General features: G+C 39.4%; 1 protein-coding gene across 4 annotated transcripts in view; it reads left to right on the forward strand.

Annotated features, from left to right (window-relative positions):
* LOC139760265 (galactose mutarotase) overlaps positions 1-13,233 on the forward strand; it is a 145,639-nt gene that overhangs the window by 82,763 nt on the left and 49,643 nt on the right. For 2 of the 4 annotated variants that reach the window (XR_011715331.1, XM_071683242.1), the window contains exon 1: positions 4,992-5,128. The exons of 1 other annotated variant lie outside the window; for it this stretch is intronic. The gene's annotated coding sequence lies outside the window, so the exon portion shown is untranslated. Of the gene's footprint in view, positions 1-4,851; positions 5,129-13,233 lie in introns of those variants that run through there. One more of the 4 variants, XM_071683328.1, reaches the window with a different exon arrangement.

Raw genomic sequence — 13,233 nt, forward strand, 5'->3', positions numbered from 1 at the left:
GGCTTCTCCCCTGTCTGAATAGCTGTGCACTGCACCAAGTGACCTGTCTGGGAGAGTCTTTTGGTACTGTGAATGTACTACATGTCGCTGTTCTCCTGTACGAATGGTCGTGTTGGCTCACTATAGTGCTTCTTTGCGAGAAGGGCATTTGACAGTTTGGACATTTATGTTGCTTCTGTACTATGGAGATGATGAGTGAGGAGAGGATGACTAAAGGGGTACACATATCGGAAGAGGAGGGCAAAAGGAAAAGGATGAGTTCAAGGAGGAGGTGGAAGGATGACATGAAAGGAGCTTTGTGTGTTCAGAGCTTGAACATTCAAGAGGTTGTGAGGTGTGCATGGGATAGCGAATTGAGCTATCAATTGGTTGAGTTAGAACATATGAAACAATCAGAGGAAACCAGGAAGGTCTATGGGGGTCTGATTGGGGTTAGAAGGCTCTGGTTTCGGTGTATTTTACAAGACAGCTAGATAGTGCGAATGAAGCTGTTCCTGTTGCTACCCAGCTAACGGCTAATAAGTATATATATTATATATATATATATATATATATATATATATATATATATATATATATATATATGGGGGGGGGGGGTTGGGCCATTTCTTTCGTCTGTTTCCTTGCGCTACCTCGCAAACGCGGGAGACAGCGACAAAGTATATAAAAAAAAAAAAAAAAAAAATATATATATATATATATATATATATATATATATATATATATATATATATATATATATTATTATCATTATTATTATACTTTGTCGCTGTCTCCTGCGTTGGCGAGGTAGCGCAAGGAAACACGAAATAATGGCCCAACCCACCCACATACACTTGTGTGTGTATATATATATATATATATATATATATATATATATATATATATACACATATATATATATATATATACACACATGTACATAGTTCATACTTGCTCCCTTTATTCATTCCCGTCGCCATCCCGCCACACATGAAATGACAACCCTGTCCCCCTGTATGCGCGCGAGGTATCGCAAGAAAAAGACAACAAAAGACAAATTCGTTCACACTCAGTCTCTAGCTGTCATGTATAATGCACCGAAACCACAGCTCCCTTTCCACATCCAGGCCTCACAAAACTTTCCATGGTTTACCCCAGACGCTTCACATGCCCTGGTTCAATCCAATCCATTGACAGCACGTCGACCCCGGTATACCACATCGTTCCAATTCACTCTATTCCTTGCACGCCTTTCACCCTTCTGCATGTTCAGGCACCGATCGCTCAAAATCTTTTTCACTCAGTCTTTGCACCTCCAATTTGGTCTCCCACTTCTCGTTCCCTCCACCTCTGACACATATATCCCTTTGTCAATCTTCCTTCACTCATTCTCTTAATGTGACCAAACCATTTCAAAACACCCTCTCCTGATCTCTCAACCACACACTTTTTATTACCACACATCTCTCTTACCCTTTCATGACTTGATCAAACCACCTCACACCACATATTGTCCTCAGACATCTCATTATCAGCACATCCACCCTCCTCCGCACAACTCTATCTATAGCCCACGCCTCGCAACCATATAACATTGTTGGAACCTTTATTCCTTCAAACATGACTCGCTTCCCAAGGCGTCTCATCCACAACAGACTGCATACTTTCCCCTCTCTCCAAAACTCTTGCTTTCACCTCCCTAGCAACCCCATCCATAAACAAATTAAACAACCATGGAGATATCACGCACCCGTGCTGCAAACTGACATTCACTGAGAACCAATCACTTTCCTCTCTTCCTACTCGTACACATGCCTTACATCCTCGATAAAAACTTTTCACTGCTTCTAACAACTTGCCTCCCACACCATATATTCTTAATACCTTCCACAGAGCATCTGTATCAACTCTGTCATATGCCGTCTCATCTGTATCAACTCTATCATATGCCTTCTCCAGATCCATAAATGCTACATACAAATCCATTTGCTTTTCTAAGTATTTCTTGCATACATTCTTCAAAGTAGACACCTGATCCTCGCATCCTCTACCACTTCTGAAACCACACTGCTCTTCCCCAATCTGATTCTCTGTACATGCCTTCACTCTCTCAATCAATACCCTCCCATATAATTTCCCAGGAATACTCAACAAACTAATACCTTTGCAATTTGAGCACTCACCTTTATCCCCTATGCCTTTGTACAATGGCACTATACAAGCATTCCGCCAATCCTCAGGCACCTCACCATGAGTCATACATACATTAAATAACCTTACCAACCAATCAACAATACAGTCACCCCCTTTTTTTAATAAATTCCACTGCAATACCATCCAAACCCGCTGCCTTGTCGGCTTTCATCTTCCGTAAAGCTTTTACTACCTCTTCTCTGTTTACCAAATCATTCCCCCTAACCCTCTAACTTTGCACATCACCTTGACCAAAACACCCTATATCTGCCACTCTATCATCAAACACATCCAACAAACCTTCAAAATACTCACTCCATCTCCTTCTCACATCACCACTACTTGTTATTACCTTCCCATTAGCTCCCTTCACCGATGTTCCCATTTGTTATCATGTCTTACGCACTTTATTTACCTCCTTCCAAAACATCTTTTTGTCCTCCCTAAAATTTAATGATACTCTTTCACCCCAACTCTCATTTGCCTTCTTTTTCACCTCTTGCACCTTTCTCTTGACTTCCTGCCTCTTTCTTTTTTACCTCTCCCAGTCATTTGCATTATTTCCCTGCGAAAATCGTCCAAATGCCTCTCTCTTCTCTCACTAATAATCTTCCTTCATCCCACCACTCGCTTCCCTTTCTAATCTGCCCACCTCCCACGCTTCTCATGCCACAAGCATCTTTTGCGCAAGCCATCACTGCTTCCCGAAATACATCCCATTCCTCCCCCACTCCCCTTACCTCCTTTGTTCTCACCTTTTTCCATTCTGTACTCAGTCTCTCCTGGTACTTCCTCACAAAAGTCTCCTTCCCAAGCTCACTTAATCTCACAACTCTCTTCACTCCAACATTCTCACTTCTTTTCTGAAAACCTCTACAAACCTTCACCTTCGCCTCCACAAGACAATGATCAGACATCCCTCCAGTTACACCTCTCAGCACATTAACATCTAGAAGTCTCTCTTTCGCGCGCCTATCAATTAACAAGTAATCCAATAACGCTCCCAGGCCATCTCTCCTACTTACATACGTATATTTATGTATATCTCTCTTTTTGAACCAGGTATTCTCAATCACGAGTCCTTTTTCAGCACACAAATCTACAAGCTCTTCACCATTTCCATTTACAACACTGAACACCCCATGTGCACCACTTATTCCTTCAACTGCCACATTATTCACCTTTGCATTCAAATCACCCATCACTATAACCAGGTCTCGTGCCTCAAAACTGCTAATAGAAGCAGTGAAAAGTTTTTATCGAGGATGTAAGGCATGTGTATGAGCAGGAAGAGAGGAAAGTGATTGGTTACCAGTGAATGTCGGTTTGCGGCAGGGGTGTGTGATGTCTCCATAGCTGTTTAATTTGTTTATGGATGGGGTTGTTAGGGAGGTGAATGCAAGAGTTTTGGAGAGAGGGGCAAGTATGCAGTCTGTTGTTGGACAATCACATGTTTACCAAATGGCGTCCTAGCTTCGTCTCTTCGATGTATATCAACTGACTGTTATATTTCTCTCTTGTGCCTCCCCTGATGATTTGATTATTACACGAAAATGCACTTGGGAACTTTTCGTGTTTCATTTTCCCCGTGGACTCATAGGATATCTTGATCACGCGCAAAATTGTGATCCTTTCCAACATAGGTATGTATATGTGCGTGTGAGGGCGTTTATGTAGATACATGTGTATGTGGGTTGGTTGGGCCATTCTTTCGTCTGTTTTCCTTGCGCTACCTCGCTAACGCGGGAGACAGCGTCAAAGTATAATGAATAGATAAATAAATTATATATATACATACATATGTATTGGAAAGGATCACAATTTTGCGCGTGATCAAGATATTCCTACGAGTCCACGGGGAAAATGAAACACGATAAGTTCCAAAGCGCACTTTCGTGTAATGATCACATCATCAGGGGAGACACAAGAGAGAAATATGTTTTGGACAATCACATGTTTACCAAATGGCGTCCTAGCTTCGTCTCTTCGATGTATATCTACTGACTTACATTTCTCTTGTGTCTCCCCTGATGATGTGATTATTACACGAAACTGCACTTTGGAACTTACCGTGTTTCATTTTCCCCGTGGACTCATGTATATATATATATATATATATATATATATATATATATATATATATATATATATATATATATATATATAAAGTTGATAAAAGCGCGCTGTTTTCTATTGTCATAAATACAAACTGGACAATAGATGGAACGACGTTATGAGAATGTTCTTTGCATGACTCATGAATTACGAATAAACATTTTATTCTGTTAGGATAAGATCTGTTTTGAATATTTTATAAATACATTTTCAAAATGTTTGCAGAAATAATTGGATACGTTTGAAAACGCAATATTAACGTTCAAAGCACATTAAAAAAATTATGAGTGGAAAGGAGGTATATCATTCCTCCACGAGGTCATTCATGGCGATTTTGAAATGAGTCAGAAAACTGAATTGGGAAAATGAAATGTTAGTTAATGGCAGGTGTTTTACCATCTAAACCTTGAGGCTCATTTCTTTACCCCGACGTCTTATAATTTTTTACCCGAAAGGCTGACTTTTCGCTTTCTTCAAGACGAAGTCTCTCTCTCTCTCTCTCTCTCTCTCTCTCTCTCTCTCTCTCTCTCTCTCTCTCTCTCTCTCTCTCTCTCTCTCTTCATATTTCGAATATCTGGCTTGTTATGGACTCTTTTGGCCGTAGATAAAGCTTCTATCATGGAAAATGCAGAATAGAAGTAGCATCTTAGACGCGGTCTCTCTTCAAAAACTTTAGTATATTAGCAAGAAATTGAACCCTTGCCAACAGTGCTAATATTGAGGACAACTTGCACCAGAAGTTGTGTGTCAAGAGATAAGAACGGTATCCAAGTGACCACTGAACACCGTGGCCCTATCGCCCAGAGATAGAGAAGAGGAACAATTTTCACATCAGCAAGTAACATTGTTTAATATATTTGTTTATGAGACGTAAAGTTACATTGATTTAGGACGTTTAGAACAATTTGTAACATTATGGGCATGAAAAATGCAAGCATAGTTTTATAGGGTTTTTCTGTCTGCATGTAATGATTATCAGTTGCCATTCATTTGCATATGCACTAGTGTCGTTAAATTCTTTCTTATTCAGCCCTCCGTATTACTTGCCTTGTCAATTTGATAATTAATGGGTTTATCCTAACATTATATGTTCGAGTTTAACCGCATATAGGTACTAATTCTTGTTGACGTCACCAAGTTAGAGTCGGATGACAATTGAAATATGTAAAGTCATTTACAGATGCCGACATGACTTCAAAAAAGAAAAAAAAAAAAACTATATGAATCTGTAACACCCTCAAAGTAGGCAGGTTATTGAATAAGAAGAAAGAAACGGAGGGAACATGGAAAGTGTAACGAGATATGCCATCGAGTAAATCAGAGGGGAAAAAATTGTTTTAGCGGCACAATAAAACTAGCAATGGGTTATGCTTATCCGCCCATGTAACAGCTTAATATATAGTTCACTGTTTCAGAGAAGTGTCTGTGGGTGACAGATTACCTTGTATGGAATATTCGGGTTGGGAATAAGTCAGTAGGAGTATATCATTGACACCATATTGGTTAATTAATGTTTATTGGGTAATACTGTACTAGAAGATTAATAGAGCCTATGGAAATCTCGCTTGACATTCCTAGCAGTGAAAATTGTGGTGATTTAACTGTTCAGCTCCGCATTACTGCTGGCGTTTCTTATTGACGGATTATACTCTGAGGTGCTAGTGCTATATATAAAGAAGGAAATAACAGTAGTGGAGAATGATTTAGAGCTTTATATTGTTGAAAATGATACTTAATAAGATGACAGTTATGTATGTCATGATAAATATGCGGGTAATTTAATGCAAATGTTTGTTATACATTTGTAAGATATCATCAAATAAAAAAAACCTTACCTAACCTCTGGTTGTGGCTGAAATGGTAATAAAAATTTCCATTATATTCATTTTCTGGTGAGGATCACGTCATTTGTTTACATCTAGTACCATCACTACTAAGTTGGCAGTGGATTATCATGATTGTACTTCATGCTTTGGGTAGAATATGAAGTGTTTAAGTAAATGATGGCCAACAGGGTTAGGTGAGGTATATATAGCTTCTATTGATTTTTTAGCTATGTATTACCTAGTTTCACATTAAAATGAACCCCACATTTTACCTAACATTCTTCTACTCCCTTATTTGTTAATGTTCATTACGAAAGATAAAGTAGATCAATCCTTCACTGGTATATCTGTAATATCTGAACTGTAAGATGAACGATAAAGATAAACATCATAGCCATTTTCTAAGGCTAATAGTAGTACAGAGTTAAACGAAATAGATTACCAAGATTTATTGTAATATATTTGAAAGTCATCTTTGGCGAGACATTATCAGTGGAAATACAGTCTTCTCAAAGAGCTTCTTATTCCGAGGGAGTCCACATTTTTCTGCTACAGAAAGTAGCACTCCATACATAAATTCAAGAAGCAGTAGAGAATAATCAAGAGATGGGACTCCATGAGTGTAGAACTCCCTTCCCATACAGTACAAAAAATATTTACAAATAGGCAATTACAGCCTTGGGCTGTAGCAATCTTTACAAAGACTTCTTGGATGACATTAAGACTTTCTTAGAGGTCCTGGGTTGATTACAGATATAGATGAATATACCAGTCATATTTGTTGATATGAACCTATAAATGATGTCAGATGTTAGGGAAAGGACATAGGAAGAGGCCAGGAGATATCAAGGATCATTGAAATTTGGTGATAACTATACATTATTACTATCCATGTGTTACATGGAGAGAGTTTTACACTTGTATATTACCATGCACTATGTCTTTACTTTTATTTGTGTGTACACACACACGCTCATATGTGTTTGAGAAAGAGGATTGAGAAACTACCCAGTAGTACAGGCCAGTCTGATTAACAAGTGTAATTTGCAAAACATTAGAAAAAGTAACCAAAAAGCAAATGAATGACCACTTGCAAAGGAGAAACTTTCTAATTGGGACACAACATGGTTTTGGGGAGAGGAAGTTATGCATAACCATTCTACTACATCTGGGCTTCAAAAACAGGTTGAACTCTATCTTAGATCAAAGATAAGGATGGGTAAACTGTGTTCTTGGACTGCCAGAAAGCCTTTGACCCTGTCCTTAATCAGATGTTGATTAAAGAGCTAGCTCTATAGGCAGGAATAAGGAATAGGCTCATTTACTGATTATAAGATTGCCTTACTGGAAGGGAGCAGAGATCACAGGTATGAAGTGCATCCTTGAAGTGAGCTGGCATTACAAGGGGCACAGTGCTGGGCTCAGTCTTGTTCTTTTGCTTTTCTTGATGTATGAAAATTACTTGCCAGATACACTGGAATCATATCTAAACATGTTTGTGGGCAATGCAAAAATCATGAGAGAAATAACGACTGTTGATTGCAGCAACCTGCAGGGGGACCTGGATAAGTTCCAAAGTTGGGCAAATAAATGGATGAGATTCAATCCCACTATATGCAAGGTAACAAGGATGGTATAAAAGAGAAGGCCTCATTGTTATTACCTAGCAGGAAATTAATTACAAGAATCTGCACATGTAAAAGATCTAGGGGTTGACATTGTGGCCAAGTTATTTCCAAAGCTATACTTTAGCAGAATTGTGAAAGAGGCAGACCGTCTGCTGGCAAGTATAAGAATGGCATTCAAGTGTATGTTTGTAAGATTATCCAATATATATATCAGACCAAAATTTGATTATGCCTCATGAGTTTGATCACCATACCTAAAGAAGCACAAAAATGTGATTAAGAGGTTACAGAATAGAGCATCTGATATGGCTCTTGAAGTAAGAGAAAGTAGCTACAATGAAAGGCTTAAGGCTACAGTACTGTCCACCAAGGAGAGGAGAGAAAGAGGGAAGGTACTTAAAATGAAACCTTCATGTTTTTAAATCAGCTGAATTATACTGATAGGGAGTAGTTCTTTAAGATATGCATCATCAGAGTAGCTAGAAGCCATACACTGTTAGAATCTTGCTAGAAAGAATGTTGTGTACTGATTTAGTGTTTGAGAGGTGGATGGTTGGAATAAACTAACCAATGAAATGGTGAATGTTGGCAGTTTACAAACATTAAAAGGCTACTTGATGCTATGAAAAGTTTAGGAGGTGGGGCCACACAGGTATAGAACTCCCTCCTGTGTTGTCTGAGTAGGTAATGACAAATAGGTAAGTACATCCCTGCCATAGCTAAGTATCCATTTATTGCCCAGCCCTGAAGGGGAGATGAATACATTTGCTGGTTGTGGGCTAACTTTTGTGCCCAGGATTTGAACCTAAGCGGGCCTCACCCCAAGTGGGCTTGTGCTTACTGATAATCAGTATTGCTAACCTGTACACCATGGAGACCCATGTGAGATTTTTTTTTGTAAGTACACAAAGTAACGTGTTATGTCTGTAAATAAGTGCTGAAGTTCAAAACTTGTAATTATAATCATCGCACAGTTTTCCCTTCTTCAAATGCCACAGGTCATGTGATCACTCAATGTCATTTCATAACAGTTTTATGCAAAAATGTTTGAAAATTAATATTTAGTGAAATGTAATTGTCTCCCTAAATATGCAAATGTCTCACTAAATGTCTCGGTGCAAATCCTTTGATATATCCCATTCCTTTTAAAAGAAATTGTTGTTCCATCTGAATTAGAGAACAAAATAGCACATACCAAAATTGTCAGATTATATTTGAAAGGTACCAAAGTTTATTGATAGACACATCAACACCTCTTACGTTATTGGAAAACTCGTTTCGTGTTGAACAGATAACACCAGTTCTAGTGAGGGAATAAGACTAAGGACGTGGTAGTGGAGTAGTGAACTATTCTTTATATCTCCATCATGACTTGCCAGTAGAATGTGAACACATTCAACAAGAGAAGTTCTGGAGGTGCTTTTCTGCACATAACATCTTCCCCTGCAATTATACTAAATCATTCCACCACTCATGACCCTTCCTCACCTACACACCTCCCACCATTCTACTACTCATGACCTTTCCTCACCTACACACCTCCCACCATTCTACTACTCATGACCTTTCCTCACCTACACACCTCCCACCATTCTACTACTCATGACCTTTCCTCACCTACACACCTCCCACCATTCTACTACTCATGACCTTTCCTCACCTACCATCCTCCCATCTTTCACTTACTGCACATATCTCTCGCACCCCAAACTCCTCCCATTACCCACTCCCCTAGCTTCATTTACTCAAACCTTTTACCATTGTACACTCAATCCCTCCTGGTATTTCTTCACACAAGACTTTCCAAGTTCACTTACTTCCAGCATCCTCTTGTAAATCATATCATTTCCTCTTTCCTGAAAACCTCCACAGATCTTCATCCTCACCTCCACCAACTAATCAGACATCCCACCAGCTGTTCTTATCAGCACATTGACATCCAAGAGTCCCTCTTTTGCATGCCTATCAATTAGTATGTAATCCAGGAATGTACTTACCCATCTTTTCCATTTACCCACTTACACTTACTTATATTCCACTTTTTAAATCAGGTATTCCAAGTTACTTGTCTTTTTCTTTGCACACAGCTCCACAAACTGTTCACCATTTCCGTTTGCCTTACTGAATACCTTATGCCCCACAGTTATACCCTCACCCATTACTAATACCAGTCTCTTCAAAACAGCTGACACTCAGTCACTCCCTATCTTCATCATCCCTCTGGTGGCCAAGTGCATAAGCACTAATAATTAATCATCTCTTGTAATCCACTTTGATTTTTACCCACATCGTGTGGAGCTTACTTCCTTACACACTTCCACACAATCCCACAATTCCTGCTCCAGCATTACTGCTACCCCTTCCTTAGCTCTTGCCCTCACATTAACTGCTGACTTTACACTTCAGACATTCCTAAACCATTCTTTGCTTCTACCCTTGAGTTTTGTTTCACTCAGAGCTGAATTATTCAGATTCCTTTCCTTAGACACACTACCTGTTTATCCCTTCTTCTTATCTTGGTTACATTCACACACATTCAGAAGGATAGGAGGCAGAGGGTCGTAATGAATGGCGAGTCATCACCATGGTCGCTTGTTACTTTTGGGATCCCTAAGGGGGTCTGTGCTTGGGCCTGTAATTTTCATCATATATATTAACAATATTGACGTAGGACCACATGACTTAGTGTCCAAATTTGCAGTTGACGCAAAGATAGGCAGAGCCGTGGTAACTGAAGAAGATAGCAAAGATTGTAAGAGGAACTAGATAAAATCACTGAATGGTTTAGAAAATGGCAGATACCATTTAACATCAGTAAATGTCAGCTACTACAAGTAGGAAACCTCAACAAAAAATTTGACTATGAAGTAATGGATCACAAGATAAAGGACATCCTTAGTGCTAGGGATTTAGAGGTTACTATCTCCAGCAACTTCAAATTCTCCCAGCATTGTAATGAAGCTGCTAAGAAAGCAAATAGGATGTTAGGATTTTTAACAGAAACTTTGCATGCATGCAAAAACAAGGATGTGATTTTTAGACACACATCAGTTATGCAGTGTAGTTTTGGGCCCCCTACTTAAGCAATGATATTCTTCAATAGGAAGCAGTGCAGCAAAGAGCAACCAAATTGATTCCTTCTTTGTGTAACAAACCATATGAGGAGAGACTGCAAAAATTAAACTTGTTCCCCCTAAGGAAGAGGCACCCATGGGGCAAATTAATAGGATGTTTCAAAATACTTAGAGGATTCAACAGTGTTGATATTGAAAATTTCTTTACAGTTGTGCCAGCATTACTGACAAGAGGAAATGTACTAAAACTTGGAGTTTACTGAGATAAGCGGTTATGTACAAAATATTTCTTTACCAACAATATTATTGTTGAGTGGAGTAAAATCCCAGCAAATGTTTTTCAGACACCCTTTAATATCTTGAAAGATTAGGCTTGATCATTACTTGTCACTCTCTGGTACTGAATAATTAATTTAATCGGTCATCATAATGCAGTGATATATCATGCTACCTTCTTAAGCAGTGATCTCTCCCTAGCCATGGTGCAGTAACATACAAGCATTGAGTGACCCACGTCACCTGCTTTGAGAGTAAAAATTTTATCATTCTTCAACATTTGGAATAATATAGGTATGGTAAGTCGAGAGGCTAGAGGTCAAGTTTATCCTGACTCTTGTCTTTATAACAAAAAGTTGAGGGATGCATGTCATTGGTGATGGGATGCATGACATGCTCATGTTCATTCTGCCTTATGACTTTCCTGTGAGAAATTCCTTCAGGCATATCAATCCTACAAGGTATCTTTTTCTACCTATTTTCCATCTGGCGTGTTGCCATAGGGAGAGGAGGGTAGGGAGAGAGCCTTTGCTTTGCTATCTTTTCTTCCACTGCTTTTAAGGGGACTACTTTTTTTTCAATAGTGTTATTAGGTTATTAGGTACAGTAGGGTTGAGGGTCAAGTCAATTGGGAGGTGAGTTTGAATGGAGAAAAACTGGAGGAAGTGAAGTGTTTTAGATATCTGGGAGTTGATCTGGCAGCGGATGGAACCATGGAAGCGGAAGTGGATCATAGGGTGGGGGAGGGGGCGAAAATTCTGGGAGCCTTGAAGAATGTGTGGAAGTCGAGAACATTATCTCGGAAAGCAAAAATGGGTATGTTTGAAGGAATAGTGGTTCCAACAATGTTGTATGGTTGCGAGGCGTGGGCTATGGATAGAGTTGTGCGCAGGAGGATGTATGTGCTGGAAATGAGATGTTTGAGGACAATGTGTGGTGTGAGGTGGTTTGATCGAGTGAGTAACGTAAGGGTAAGAGAGATGTGTGGAAATAAAAAGAGCGTGGTTGAGAGAGCAGAAGAGGGTGTTTTGAAGTGGTTTGGGCACATGGAGAGAATGAGTGAGGAAAGATTGACCAAGAGGATATATGTGTCGGAGGTGGAGGGAACGAGGAGAAGAGGGAGACCAAATTGGAGGTGGAAAGATGGAGTGAAAAAGATTTTGTGTGATCGGGGCCTGAACATGCAGGAGGGTGAAAGGAGGGCAAGGAATAGAGTGAATTGGAGCGATGTGGTATACCGGGGTTGACGTGCTGTCAGTGGATTGAATCAAGGCATGTGAAGCGTCTGGGATAAACCATGGAAAGCTGTGTAGGTATGTATATTTGCGTGTGTGGACGTATGTATATACATGTGTATGGGGGGGGGGTTTGGGCCATTTCTTTCGTCTGTTTCCTTGCGCTACCTCGCAAACGCGGGAGACAGCGACAAAGTATAATAATATAATAATAATAAAGTTAGACCACCTTGATTGGTTCTTGGGTCTGTGTGATTCTCTGTCTCTCTCTCTCTCTCTCTCCTCTCTCTCTCTCTCTCTCTCTCTCTCTCTCTCTCTCTCTCTCTCTCTCTCTCTCTCTTCTGGCAGGTACTGGACTTTTCAGCTCACCAGTGATTCCTTGTCCTCCTTATGCATTAAGAATAGTAAGATATTTTTCTGGTATGACCCATTATTGTATGCTTATGATTCTTCTGTATGTAGTAGCTTAAATTGGTGGCAGGTAGGATGTAACCCGCTGAAATGGGGTTTCTGTGAAGTGGATTTGAGTTTGTAGAGTCCATGAAGTAAAGAGCAAAGAAATTAGAGCTATTAGGGAATCGTTGATGAAATGAAAGATGGATTACTGGAATTGCATGGACATTTGGAAAGAATTGTCGCTGAGAGAATGAGGCAAAAGTGCATTTAAGGTACATGAAATAAGATAGGTGAAGAAATTGAAGACAGAATGTAAGGACATGATAAAGGTATTTCTGTGATAAATATGACACTGTGAAGGGGTATTGTAACTGCATGAGCCATTTTACCATTAAAGGGACAAGGAAAACCTGTAGGATGTAAATGGATGAATATTGTTTAAGCTGTTTACTTTGAATTAGCAGAAACTACAAATAGTCAGAATGAACCAACATCTGTACATGCTTTT

The sequence above is a fragment of the Panulirus ornatus genome, chromosome 1 (assembly GCF_036320965.1).
Source record: "Panulirus ornatus isolate Po-2019 chromosome 1, ASM3632096v1, whole genome shotgun sequence".
Lineage (NCBI taxonomy): Eukaryota > Metazoa > Arthropoda > Malacostraca > Decapoda > Palinuridae > Panulirus > Panulirus ornatus.